Here is a 15,102-nt window from a genome sequence, read left to right as displayed (position 1 = left end):
CTTGGAGCCAGAAGGTCTGGGATCTGCTCCATGTTTCCTCTTGAAAGCAATTGAGCTGTGCAACCTAATAAAAATTGCTTAACTTTGTGAAGTCCCTGGCTTCTAATCTTCTAATCTACATAAGAGTCATTTATTTCACAATATATCGATGTAATCATTTATATAGTATATCTACATAATAATCATCTAAGTCTTAACTTTTTGATAGAAATTCATGGAGAACTACCTTATAATTGGAGGCATTTATAAAACCATATATATGGGCAGGGGATAGAGAGAAAGAGAGAGAGAATGGACCCTTAAGGGGAGGACATTTTCCTAAGTACACACACACACATCTCTCCACTGCAGCAGAAAGGCAGGTCCTCACAGCATTCAGCTAACAAACAAGTATAATCTCCACATTGCCATACTCATGAACCAAACACAAATGTCAACTGGATACTAGGCAGAGTAATGAGATTGCCCAGTTCTCTAGGGCATAATTTTAAATGTTATGCTCAGTTGATATTGAGACATCAGGAAATGTGCCTGAAGCACAGCCTCCAGAAGAAGGCATTATCAACAGTAGAAGTCTCTTTGACCATCCCATCAATTTCTATTTACAGTCTCTGAGAAAATTTGAATATGTTGATGCTTCACTGAAGTAACATTCCCCCTCTCTGCATTAGCCTCCATATGTTAATACTGTTGCTTTGAGGCCTCAGATTCCATTTATGATGAAAATTGAAGGAACATCAGATAAAATCACCACAGTGCTTACTTAGTATACTCCATACAGGTAGCCCCACATTCCTTCATAGACCCCATTAGGTATGTCTCATGGTGGAAAGGGGATGCCTAGAACTCTAATTCCTCAATTCCCAAATGGCTACCATGAGGTAATTTACCTTCTGTAACAGCCAACAATACACACCACCGTGCAAAGCCTTCTGTAGCCATTGACTAGGACTCTGTTCCCAAGTCTCCAGTATGCTCTCCCATCATGCTTCTAGACCTGTATGACCTTCATTGTCCCTCTAGTGCATGGCCTGGCCAAAAAGCTGTCCAAGGAGCTTGCTTAATGCTCCCTTTTCCCTGAACCCCATTCTGGTTACTTCTCAATGTTGGTTGTGTGTTCCTCTTGAGAGAGAGGCATCCCCAGATTTGTTTTGTAGGGCAACAAAAATATCCTTGATAAAGAGTAAATATAAAAACATTTGCAGGATGAGAAGATCTAAAAATTAAGAGAGGAATAGTGGAGTCTCTCTAGCCCCTCTGTGAGATTAAGAACTTTATCCTGTTTCTGAGATCATGTTAGAACTCTTTTAGGAATGAAGGATAAATGAAGGCTGAAATAAAATGAAGAAAGAAGGGCGAAATGGGTGAAGGTGGTCAAATGTATGAACTTGCAGTTATAAAATAATTCCTAGGGATGTAATGTACAGGGTGGTGACTATAGTTAACACTTTTTTGTACTTTGGAAAGTTGCTAAGAGAGTAGATCATTAAAGTTCTCATCATAAGAAAAAATTTTTCTAACTATGTGTGTTGATGGATATTAACTAAACTTACTGGTGTAATCATTTTGTAATATATACATAGATCAAATGACTGTTGTACACCTACAATTAATACAATGCTATATGTCAGCTATATCAGTAAAAAAAAAAAAAGGAATGAAAGTTGGAAGCGACGGTATTTTAAGTTTCCACTTAAAATTTGTTACTGGGGCACCTGGTCGGTTAAGCATCTAATTCTTGATTTCAGCCCAGGTCATGATCTCACGGTCTGTGAGTTCAAGCTGAACTCGAACAGCAGCATGTAGCATGCTTGGGATCTTCTCTCTCCCTCTTTCTCTGCCCCTCTCCAGCATTCTCTCTCTCTCTCTCTCTCAAAATAAATAAATAAACTTTAAAAAATTGCTACTAATATTATCTATCTACCGATGTCTCACCTCAGCATTCCACTCTCACAAAGGAGAGGACTGATAATCATTTCTCCCCAGGGGATAATTAGAATTTAAAATGGAGAGAATTCAGATTGCTTTCGAACACTCCATGTAGGGCAGGATGTGTGAGCAGTGTTTTTGGTAACAGGCCCACCCGCTGAGCCATCACAGCTAGTTTGGCTAGCTGGATCCATTTCGATTTGTGAGGGCGAGTGAAGCCAAGGTAGAATTACTTACATATTATCTTGTTCTGTCCAATATTCCTGCCACCCTGCTCTGTACTTCCAATCACACACACGTACACACTTGTTTTCCTGACAAGATTTCACTTGTTTTTCAAAAATCTACTGAGGAATGGCCTGAATTTACAGAGTTCTTGCTTGCTCATGGTTTGTAATTATTAACTTCTTCCCACCCCCAGATCTGTCAGCTTCCTTCCACTTCTCCAGGCCTATAGTGACCTAAAGAGCATATACCAGTGTGCCAGTCCTTCCAGAGAACCAGTAATGACATGGGTTCTCAGTCTCCTTGATTCCATGACTTCGTCATACCAGTATGATGCTCTTCATGGCCATGATATCATGAGTGTTTATGAAAAAAATGGTCACTTTTTTTTTTGTTTTGTTTTTACAAATAGTTTATTATCAAGTTGGTTTCCATATAACACCCAGTGCTCATCCCCACAAGTGCCCTCCTCCGGGCCCATCCCTCCCCTCCCCCACCACATCCATCAGTCCTCAGTTTTTGTCAGCATTCAAGAGTCTCTCATGGTTTGCCTCTCCCCTTTCCCCCCACCATTTCCCCCCTTCTTCTCCCCCATGATCCTCCATTAAGTTCCTCCTAATCCTCCTATACGTGCACATATGATATTTGTCCTTCTCTGCCTGACTTAAGAAATGGTCACTTTTAATCTCCATTTCATGCTCATCTCCAAGATATAGATGAGGACCAAAGAATAAGCTAATTATTATCTAATCAAGAATGAAACCCCACAGACAAAGAACAAAGCTTTAGTTAGCCAACAGACTGCCATTTGGCAACACTGATTAGTTTTCATTCACATTAACTATCTGTAGATTTTTAAGAATGGTGACAGGTCCACAGGTAACTAATATATAGAGCTCGTTTGGTGAATCTTCATACTTGTTATGTTTTCTGGACAACTACGCACTGATACAGTATGGAACGTTCCTTATTTCTTTGGCTCAGACAGCTTTGTTGACCCTGGTTTGAATGTACACGTCTGGAGTTCTCATCTCCTTCATGGCAAATTTCCAGATCTCTTTGTGTCCAAGAGACACACTTCTTGAAACTCACTTCATGGATGTGCTTGTGAATATTGATGATGTATTCTCTGGTCACTACTTCATTGATGGCAGAAGGGCCTTTCTTCTTACCACACTTCTCTGTGGGAGGCACTCTGCCAGGCCCTGGTTAGAAAGGAAGAGGGCACATCATTTTATAATGCCCTTCACTGCCTTTGGCAATTTTCTTTGCTTTGAACTCTACTTTATCTGATACAGTATAGCTGCTCCTGCTTTCTTTTGATTTATGTTTGTATGATACCTCCTTTTCCATCCTCCGATTTTCAGCCTGCCTATATCACTGTTTTTGAAGTGAGTTTCTTAGTAGACTGCATAGAGTTGATTCATGTTTTTAAGCCACTGTGCAAAATTATGTTTCAATTGGGTATTCACATAATTTGCATTTAATGATTTGTTAGGACTTAAGTCTACCCTTTTATTTATTTGTTTTATATTTGTTCTCTCTCTGCTTTTCACTTCTGTTTTCTTCTGTGGTCACCTGAACATTTTTAGAATTCTATTTTGATTTGTCTTTTGTGTGTTTGAGTATATATTCTGTTCAGTTTCTTTTAGTGATATTCTAGGTAATTCTAGTATTACTAATATTACTCTATTATATATGTATAGACAGACATATATATTTGTGTAGGTTTATACACTTATATTTGGATCAATCATTATTGACCCCCAAGTTCTAACTGTTCAATCTCCTTCATGGGTTGCCTTCTGATCTGTTAGCTAAATGGATCTTGCCATTGGAGTTTATACCTAGGCTGTGATAGTCCTCCTACCCACTCCCTTACATATACCTTTGAACAACCCCTCTTCACCCAGTATTGCATACATCTCTCCTCTTGATCTTCCATTTCTTTAAAAGTATAATTTGAAGCATTTTAATCTTAGTTACTTCGTGAATCTGATTCCAGCAACTTGACATTTTCATAGGAATTGGTTCCAGTCCCCAGTGACATGAAAGTCTCCTTACTTTGAGGTTGCAGTAAACTTGCTGTCTCCTTAGAAGTTCCAACACCTCTTTGCTTCTGCATTTGCCTCTGACTTCGCAAACTCTAAAGAACTACAAGTAAGCCACAACTGCATACATATTAACTCGGGTAACCCTGAAACAGAAATAGCACCAAAATGCATGAATAATTCTGGTCAGTCAACAAATGGAAAGCCAGGTAGGAAGTAGAGTGGGAGAATGTGAGCGTAGGTGGTTTAGAGGGAAAAGAGGTTTCGGGTGACATAAGGAGAATTCTAGAAAGGTGACTCAGTGAACAGAGGGATTGTATGAATTCATGTTAGAGGTCATTTAATTTCTAAACCAATACATTTTCACAGTTTGACTGTTCATCCTGACTTGAGCATAGACAATATTTGGAAAGGCAAATATCAGAGGAATGTGATTTAATTGTTCGTCAGATTAGGCCAGTCTCCAAAATGTCATTTGCTGCTCTATCCTGCCAATTAGATCTAGTTTCACACTCAGCGGACTTTAATATCAAGACCTAGGAAGACTGGCATCTCCCAAGATCTGAAGTGGCTCAAAGGGGATTTTCTCCTGGACACATGAACTTCATTAGGTTGCCTACCTCTATGTAGTTCTCAAATACAGATACCATGTGGGCTATTTGCCTTTCTGCTTCTTCTAGCCTCAGCCTCAGTGAAAATCAAACAGATAAATAAATAAAGGTTTGAGTTGAATTTCAATAGCATTTCTGGAGAAATCTTTCAGAATGTATTTGATGCTGGCTGTGTTTATATAATATAACTTGTCATTTTTTTCCTCTTCGCCTGCTTAGTTTCCAGATAATCTTAGATTTAAGTGTTGGCCTAGGGACTTAACACCACCCCTACTCTTCATGTATAAATCACAGCCACAAGATCCCTCGCTCTTCTATTCCTCCTGCCCTGTGACGAGCCAAGAATGGGAAGCAGATGTAATTTTCAGACTCTTTCATGCTGTGACACATCAGCTGAAAATGACATCCAGGAAAAGGTTGTGTTCTGATCATAATAAATGTGTTATAAAAGGAAGATGAAGCTGCAGTCTCATGTATTGTTTGTGAAGTGTACTAAATAACTTTTCTCTACAATTTTTATCCATCTTTTTAATGTTTCTCTTTCATTAGCTCTACTGAGCAAAGAAAGCTGGAACATTTAAAGCCAAGTTAATGCAAAAATTTTAAACAATGTTGCCAGGATCCAGTGTCCTGAAGATATTGATCAAGTCATCACCACCAAGTATTCTTCCAGCACTGAGGCAGCAGATTTGACTTTGGGGATTTACAAGAAGCATTTCTGATGTGGCCACTTCCACCTGATAGGTTAGAGTTCAAGAGTTACACTACTGGCATTATAACAATAAAATAGAGTAAATGTTAACTTGTCACATACGAATAAAAGAGGAAGGTAGATAGATGGATAGATGATAGATAGATAGATAATCAGCTAAACTTAGGTAGAATATATTCAAGTAACAAATATATTGTCAATACACTCCATAAAATCTTGCAGAGTATGCAAAATACAGGCCCACACTGAAAAACAAGTAATGATGCCTTGTGCTGAATTTGCAGACCTAAAAACAGGTAGTTTCATGCTTATCTTGACCAGCAGGAATCCATAGAAGAGTTATTTCAGGATTTGCTTGCAAGCATTGTAATACCATGGAAGACATGTTTCAGATAAGTTGCCAAGTCAGAGGAGCATTACATGAACTTCTTTATGAGATGTCAAAGGGTTGGGCTGAATTGTGGTTTAGAGACACCCAGGATTAGGTAAAGATCTAACTCTGGATCATAAAGGTACAGGACTCAATGGATTTCCAAACAATATGGTTAAAAATTTTGGAAAGCAACCCAGAAAACAGGTAACTTTGTATCAGAAAAAGCTTTTGATATGTAGCTCATCAAGCTCGTGACACTCAGAATGTCTAATTCTGGCTATTTCCAGAACCTATCCTTCACAGAATGAAAGTACAGGAAGCTGAGTCTCTGGTTTACTGAGTTATTCATGATCTGACAAGCCTAGATGGACTTGCTTAGAATACCAGAATCAGGATTTAGGACTCTCCAGATCCAGGGGTTAAGCATTTGAGTATCATTCAAGTCATTCATGGCCAGTTCAGAATCTTTTAGAAGCACCATGGTGAAGACAAAGGACTCGGAGTCTGACATCTAAATTCTAATCTCATTTCTGTGATTATTAGATGTGTGCCCTTGGACAAATCATTTCACATATATACCACGGTGTCTTAATCTAGGAAATGAGGAGTTTCTTCTATATTATTAGCATTTCATAAACAGTCTTCTAAAAACTGTTTGCTCAGTGGCTTGTGGTAGATCACACTTAAAGATGGCCTCAACAATTGCTTCTTCCATTCTATGTGCCCTTTTGCAATGCAGGTGTCTGTACTTCCAACAAGAGTGGACATTAATCCATATGCCCCTTGAATATTGCCTGGCCTTGTGACTTGCTTTGTTTAATAGTTTACAGCAGAGGTGATGCTGTTTGGCTTTACAGTCTATGCCTTTAGAAGCCTTAGCTCTACTGAAACATTGCCTGAGCTCACTGTGTAAGGAAGCCTTTAGGGGGACAAAAAAACACATTGAGGAGAGGTGAGGCACCCCAGATAGCACCAACTGCCAGGCCACCTTGTGCCTGCCAATATGAAAATCCACAGAATTGTGAAAAATAACCCATAATTGTTTTAAGCCACTACATTTTGGAGGGACTCATCATGCAGCAATAGACAACTGAAATGGTATTCAATAAAAATGTGATTTTTACTATCAAATAAGGTTAGGTGAAGATCAACTGAACAATGTAAATAGGTTTCTCAAGCTGGAATGTCAGGGCTTTTAACATGCTAACATTGATTTAAAATGCCAAATTGTGAGAGAGATTTGTATGCCGTGTCTGCCAGACTTATTTAATCACAGAATATTGTTTTTCCTAGAAAACTGTTTCATCACTTGTGAATCAGTTTGAGAAACGCTGATGTCGTTGAATTCGAAAGGCCCTGCCAGCTCTAACATTCGAAAAAATCTGCAAATGAAGCAAGGAGTGTTTGGGTCACTATTTCTTCTTGATTATCTTGATGACAAGAAAACTCACTCTATAGTTGGTTGCTACCAAATTTCATTATTCACTTCCCCTGAAACCATTTTTTAATCAATTAACAGAAGAAAGCAGTATCGGAATTATTAATGAGCAATTAAATAGAGATTAAAGAGCTATTAACCTGCAGCTTGGTGGTGGAGACTTGGCTGTCAGGTGGTGTGGGAGCCTGATGGATGTAGACCCATGAGAGACTGTCACAATGATGAAACAAGCAAAGAGCAGGCTAATAGATTTATCTATTTCTTCTTGGCAGATTGTAATAGGATATGAAATTGTCCTGCTGATCTAGGGATCTATAGAAAGCTCTTCATAAAAAGGATGTGATTAGAACAAGAAGAACTATATTCTGTATATTCCAGATGCTTACAGACCAGTCACTTGATTAAAGTATGTGCAGATGAGACTTGTGGGCACACAGGTGTGAGAGCAGGTATATGGGTTAATGTGTTTGTAAGGATTGTCTTTCATATTGATTAAATGTGGCCTCTCTGTGTATATTTATGTTTAGCAGAGTGTGACTGACTTAGTCTATGTATGTTTGTGTGGATGTCTTTCTATGCATTTTCTTGTGTATTCATGTGGTTTTGTCTGTGGAGACAAACATGCGTGCACACACACATATGCCTGGGCAGGATGTAACTGACAATGATCAATGTTTTCTGCACCTAGAGGACATAATTCAAGGCGACAGAAATATTCCATAGCTAGAGGGAAGGGAAAGGGGCCATCATGGTACAGAGATTTGTTGAGGCCAGTACACTGTTTATGTGGCTCCACTGAGGGGAAGCATTGTTTCTGTCTGGGGCCAAGTAAACTGGTCCCCTGTCTTGGCCAGTTCATCGTCCATCGTGGTGAGGAAGATCACAGAGACAGCAAATAGGAATGGACCAATAAGGAAATGCAGGCCTGGGAATCAGATCAGCAAATTCAATCAACTCCTGGCTCTGACTGGTCCAATATCTCCTTTGAGGTAGAAAACTGAGAACTATAAATAAAGCTTTTTTATAGCTTAAATAGAAAGAGAAAATTCATCAGTTTTCTCCCTACTTAATATTTGCCCCAGGAAAATTATTACTCATTTGGGTTCTTGTTGTTGTTGTTGTTGTTGCTTGATAAATCAACCCAATCCAAACTCATTTGGATTGCTTTCATTCAGTAATTTCTAAACTCTGAAATTTATAGTGTGGCATGGAGGTTCTCACTCTGAAGTAGTTTGCAGCATTTATTGAGGTGTGTTAAACCCTCCACTTGCATTTTACATGCATTGTCTTAGTTAATCTTTATAACAATTGAATTAGTAGTATCTTTAAGCCCATTACAGAGGGGGCAAGTAGGATATGGAATAGTTTGGAAGCTGGGCCATGACCACACATCTGTGCAAATTTCAACTCAGAGTTATAGTGTCTTGACCCTAAAGCCCTGCTGTGATAACTCTACTACACTGGTTCTTTTAAAAGGAAAATTGTCCAAGTGTTTGACCCATCATCTCCAACCCCTGAGGTTATGGGCAGGGAAGAACTTTAGTTTGGTTCCCTGGGGCTGGTGAAAAATCTTCTGGCCTCATTCCATCATTCCTGTTTCCCAAGAGCATTTTGAGAAAAACTGTGGGCACCTAATACACACTCCTGGAGGTACGAAGAGGTGGGTTTCCCTGGACTGAGTGGTTCCCTGAACCCTGCTTCAAGCCCACCTACTAGAGAAGGAGACGCCTTGCTCCAGGAATAATGACTAGAATGAGTCTGAGAAAGAGCAACTGGGAACAAGTCATTGTCACTGTTCCATGACCCCAAGCAACAGTGTGTTAAGCCCTGTGGTAGCAAGAGCAGTAGGCCATGACAATGACTCCATTTTAACCCAAAACATCCCAGAAACATTCCTTTTAAGTCAGCAATGTCCATGGCTTTCCATGGGGCAAAGATCAGCCTCTACGATCCAAGGAACTTGGAACAGGTACTACTACCTTTATCTGAGAGCCTTGACCTTGTCAAATAGACCTGTAAGTAGGCTAGAAAGGCTCAAAGAGCACTATGGGATTATTAAAAATTCACTTCTGCAGAAAGTCTTTAATTGTTCTCTGTTTTGTTTACAGAAAGTGATGAGGAGCACCTGGCTGGCTCAGTCAGTAGAGCATGCCACTTCTGGTCTCAGGGTCATGAGTTCAAGCCCCACATGTGCCACAGAGTTTATTTAAAATAAAAAATATTTTAATTAAAAAAGAAAGTGATGAGATAATAAAATTAGCATAAGCCTATGGTTTTGAGTTCCTAGGACTCCTTCATATGAAACTGACAACTTCTAGTCAAAGGGGGAAGTGCATTACTGGGTTAATTTTCAAGGGAGAAAAGAAAGGTGCCAGTGTGTATCAAACAGCTATTTCATGCTAATTATTATGATATGATCTCCATACATGTTACCTTACTTAATGCTCATAACAGACCTAGGTGGTAGATATGATCATCTTTCATTCATAATTGAGGCTCCAAGGCATTAAGAAAACTTCCCAATGCACTATAGCTGGTCTGAGGAAAAACCTGACACCAATATCAAATTGTTCTTTTATTTCCCATTCTACATCTGCCTAATCTAAGTTATTGTTCAAATAACTGCTTTGTAAAGAGGATAGTTCCCCCAAACACATACATGCCCACCAACTCACTACCAAGGGGGAGCTTTAAAACTGGTAGAAGGCATGCTCAGGAATATAGAGTTAGTCAAACAGGCTGGTCCAGTGGGGTAGGAATTTTTGTGGGAAAGGTGAAATAATCCAAAATAGAACCAGACTGCAGAAAATCCTCTTGTTTTTGTAAGGGAAAGGTCTTATCTTCTGCATATGGTTAGTAAGATGAGACTCATGACTACTTTCAGCCATTGCTTTGGTATGGCCAACGAGGGTCCAGGAAGGATCTTCAGAGAAAGTATGTCTACGCAGCAAAGCCTCTAAAGCATGCCTTCAAATGTAGATTCTTGGACTGAGACAACAGCTACTCTGGTTTATCCACATGAGAGCCAATCAGGTCATGAAAGTAGGAGCCATGGGGCATTGGGAATTAGAGCTCCTGCTAGAAATCAGGTCTGTGTCTCTGGCATTTCCCTGTACATTCATCCTGCCCCCACGGTGGGGGAGGCATCAGGACAGCGATCAAGTATTCAGACATCAAGTTTCTGGCATTCTCTTTCACCACAGATCTACAATCCTGCTTCATACAGGAAGACATTGAGGGTTCTGACAGAGAAGTAAAACATGAAACCAGTAAGTGATGGTACCAGCATTGTGCCCAGTCTGAATCCAAAGTCCATTATCTTTCTCACCTCTGCCTCCACTTCAGTCCAGGAAGCTGTTTGAGAAGGGCCTGGCAACAGGTTGCCATTATACTCTAAGACATGAACTGAATCACTATGTGAAGGACTGACCCTGTGTTTGCATGGCAGGATACAAATTAAGCATTGTCCCTGCCCTCCAGAAGCTATCTATCCCTACTGCTAGAGGAAAAAGCAAACCATGACAAGGGGTACAATAAAGACTATTGCAGGATTTATAAGCATGAAAGACATTAAATTTATATTCTCCTGGGAAGCATAAAAGAACATCTTACTGTGAAAGCTGGTCTCTGAAGGCAGGGCAACTTTGAGAAATGGCCATATGTGGGACCTTTCAAGCAGTAGGGACAATATGAACAATGAGAAGGGCTGTAAGCCTGAAGGACACATTCAAGGATGAGCAAGTTTTTTTTGTTTGTTTGTTTGTTTGTTTTGGGGGGGGGGGTGTCTCATTCATGAGAATGGAGAGGAGTTAAGACAAGAAAAATAGCTTTGAACCTGAAAGCAACATTAGCTGATAATAGAGAGGCTTACATTCCAAGTAGTCTTGGAGTGTATCCCTTGCTTCAGACTATATTTGTATAAAAGGGAGTTTCAAAAGTTCCTCAGGGAAGTTCTAGAACTTCTCTGGTGTCCACATAAAAGATGGAGGAGGACCAGAGCCTGGGAGTTCAGGCAGAAGTGCTCACTTGCTTGAGGTTGAGAATAATGGGTCTGCTTCTCATTATCTTGCTTTGATCTTTATGTTTTTCTGCCATTTTGTGAGACAGAGGCCCAAAGCCCCAGTGTGTGCCTTTTACAAGCAATGGTGCACAGCTGGGAGGCAGTGATTTTGTTAACCACTCTGATTAAATATTTAGGGCAGGATTATCAGGAAATTGTGTCAGAATTTAAAATATATAGTTGCACAAAGATATCTCTATGCATTCCAAGTCACAGTGAGGAATCAACAGAGGGTTCCTAAGATAATGACTCTAGCATAGCAAAAGGGACTTATTCTCTCCTCTCTCAGAATCCTGAAGAGAGAGTCCTGATCATTTTGAAGAAAAGAACACAACCATCAGGGCAGTGCCCAACTGGGGATACAGCCTGAAAAGAAGCTCTGGGATCTCACAGAGGTTTAGGCTCTGGCACTCATAGTCTACACAGCCTGTTCCAATGCCAGGAGGTCAGTTTTGAGTTTCAGATCTCACTGGTTCTAGTTAGTTCCTAGGCAGGCCTGGTTGTCTGTTCAGAGACACATTCCCACTAGGAGGTGGGCCAAAAATGGGTCCACTGTGACCCAGCAGACAGGCAGTCTTCAAACCAGACAACCCAAGTGTGTCCAAGTCTGGCTTGTGCCTAGGTATTGGCTGAGCCTGGTCTCCTGCCATGCACATTTGTTCAGGTCCCATTGTCCTGTTTGGCATTCACTGTTCTCCTCATCCCTCCAACCTACATGAAAGGCAGGTCTGGGTCCGTTTGCCCCTAATAGAAGCAGATTTAGTAGAGCCATGTCTTTATACCTTCTTACCTATTACCCCCATACTCTTAGGATCCTGATACTTTGCCATACATACCAGGTTAGACCCCTTGCTCACCACCATCAACCCATACTAACCAAGTAGAGCCTAAGATTTTAAAAATAATGTATGTTAGGCTACATTCTTTCCCAGTGGGTCTTATTCTATCCTAGGATTTCATCTTACTCTTGACCCCACTAGATCATGCATCATGCCACCTCTCCTCCCAACTTAAAGTCATTTGGAGGCAGTGTGATCTTGGATAAGTTAACATACTTCTCCCTGTTTTAGTTTATCTGTAAATATCGATAAATTATAACTCTTTCAGAGCACTGTCAGGATAATAATATCAAGTCTATGAAACTGTTGGACACAATTGCTGACCTACCACTGGCTATCCTCAGATAATGAGGGATAGCATGGAGAAATGCTCCCCTCTCTGGGGGAGGGGATCAGAATGTGTGGATGAGAGTGGAAAATATGAGGGCTATTTTTTTTTCTTTTCAAGATTGATCTCTCTAAAAATTACTTGGTCAAGACTCCAGGGTGTGACCCACTTTAGAGACTGCATAATCCAAGGCGGCCCCCAGCAGCTCAGCAGCTCACCCAACTCTGGATAGAGGGTGACAGTTTCTTTTACAGCTGCCTTTCATCCTTCCTGACACTACCTATCTCTGGAGTGAAAAACTGCTAAACGTTAAGGGTAGGAACTGTGCTCCTAAACACAGGTGTCTTAATAACTTAGGCTATGTCAGGTGCCCATTCTATCTACTCCCATTATGCCCTGAACTTGCTTCATTGTAAGATTTGCATTGCCACACCAGATTCTTATGGTCTGTATCCCTGCAAGACTGTGATCTCCATGAGGGCAAGGAGCATGTTGTTTGCCCTGTTGCACCATGTGGGAGAGAGCCTGGCACACAGTGGGGCTCATTGATCCCTTGTAGAAATGAATGCATGGCTGAATTAAAGCAAAGGGCCCAAGGGATTCTACAGGCAGGAGAATCAAAAACAGATGGAGGACAGAGTAACTACAAAGGCAATATACAGCATGGGTGATGTCTTACCTCCAAGTTTCCAGAGAGCTTGTTAGGGTGTAGAGTAGACATGTTTTCTCAGTGTTTTCTACAAGGAAACTCTGAAGCCTTATTTTTACCCTCCCACAGTACTTAGGGAACACTACAGGTCTTGCCCAAATAACCTCAGCTCTGCCTCTGACTCCTTCCTCTGCTCTGGGTGAGTATTAGCAAGATATTTTAACCTCAGCCTCATTCCTGTGAAATGCAGCTAAGAGCACTCCTGTCTTCAGCTCCATGGCTCTTGGGGGGNGGGAGGAATGAAATTATATGAGGTCAGGTGTGCAGATGAAGATAGAGACAGATAGCAAGTAGTACCAGGAAGTGAACACACATTGTATTCTTTTCCATCTGCCTGAATTAATTCTTAATAAGGCAAACAATGAATGTCTGAGCATCCTCCTAAAATATTTTGACTAGCAACTCCATGAGTGGGAAGGTTTTAACTAGGCTGTCCCCCAAATAGTAAGTAAAGAAAACAAAGTGAAACATGCTAATTTTGGAGAAAATTAAATTACAACATGGCTGACATCAAGCAATCAAATAACATGGTATCCTGTAAGAGAGGGAAAATAGTTTAGTTTCCCAAATTTGTCCTATAAGGATCCTACTCTACTACCCTAGGATTTGGCCCTATTTGATAGTCTGGGGTGTTAGATTGTACCCTGTAGAATAAGCAGTGTTTCGTTGACATCATCATATAGCAAGACCAAGTGACTTCAAACCCAGAAAGCTCTGAATTCACTGGATCTCCGTCTTAGTTTCTCCCTCACTCAGCTGATCTGCACTGAACTTCTGCATTAAACAAAGTGCTCAAATTCATCAGCAGTCCTCTGTGTCTTCTTCTATACTCATTCCAGTCCTTTCCTTTTGCCTCATTGTACAAGGTACAAGATAGGGCTTTTTCTTTACCCCAAGCCTAGAGCTCAGAGAATCTGAGGACACCTGTGGGTTCTGACTGCGGGAGGGAACACACTGCTTTTGATGTTCATGTTTCCTCTCTTCAAGCTTGAAGGGCCATGCTTATGCCGCATGTGGTTCAGTGCATTCCACGCTGTTCCTGAGCAAAGCAGGGTATTGTCCTTTAAAGTTCTTTTGTTCTGTGTGAAAGTTTCAGTTATATATATATATGTCGACAGAGGCAAAGAGGCTGATCTTACAATTAATCTTTTCCAACTTTTCTCTGAGAATTAAAATGTTAAAATGCAAACGCTTACAGCAGTATATATAACACTGCACAACTCTACGCCTCCTCCCCCCTCAACAAACCTTGTGTTTGCATGCACTTTCCAGCACCCTGAAACTACCTAGAGGACAAGCCCAGACAAGCATTCTGGAAAACAACAGATATGTGACCCAATCATCCCCACACAGCGTCCATCAGACATGAGCATGAGCTGGGACACCTGGGTGGCTCAGTCGTTTAAGTCTGATTCTTGATCTTGACTCAGGTCATGAACTCATGGTTCATGAGACTGAGCCCCGTGTCATGCTCTGCGCTGGCAGCATGAAGCCTGCTTGGGATTCTTCCTCCCTTTCTCTCAGCCTTTCTCTCTCTTTCCCTCTCTCTCTCAAAATAAATAAATAAGCATTCAAAAAAAAAAAAAAAACACAGAATGAAATAAGCAAGAAGCCATCCTAAACCAGCCAATCTTTTTGCCAGTCCACTCTGATGAAGGCATCTAAGCAAGATCAACAAGCTTCAGGGGAGCCCAGTCCAGATCAAAAGAAGTGCTCATGCATAGGTCTCTAAACACATTGTTTTTAAGCCACTAAATGCCGTGGTGGCTGGTTATGCAGCAACAGATAACCAATACACTAAAATCTCTGGTCATTTCAGCTCTTGTC

General features: G+C 40.7%; 1 pseudogene; it reads right to left on the bottom strand.

The window, feature by feature from the left end:
* Positions 1 to 2,813: 2,813 nt before the first annotated feature.
* The window catches only part of LOC144216982 (large ribosomal subunit protein eL31 pseudogene), a 44,129-nt pseudogene continuing 31,840 nt past the window's right edge, over positions 2,814 to 15,102 (bottom strand).

The sequence above is a fragment of the Crocuta crocuta genome, unplaced genomic scaffold (assembly GCF_008692635.1).
Source record: "Crocuta crocuta isolate KB4526 unplaced genomic scaffold, BGI_CrCroc_1.0 scaffold28, whole genome shotgun sequence".
NCBI lineage: Eukaryota > Metazoa > Chordata > Mammalia > Carnivora > Hyaenidae > Crocuta > Crocuta crocuta.
This window is presented reverse-complemented; position numbering and strand designations above follow the sequence as displayed.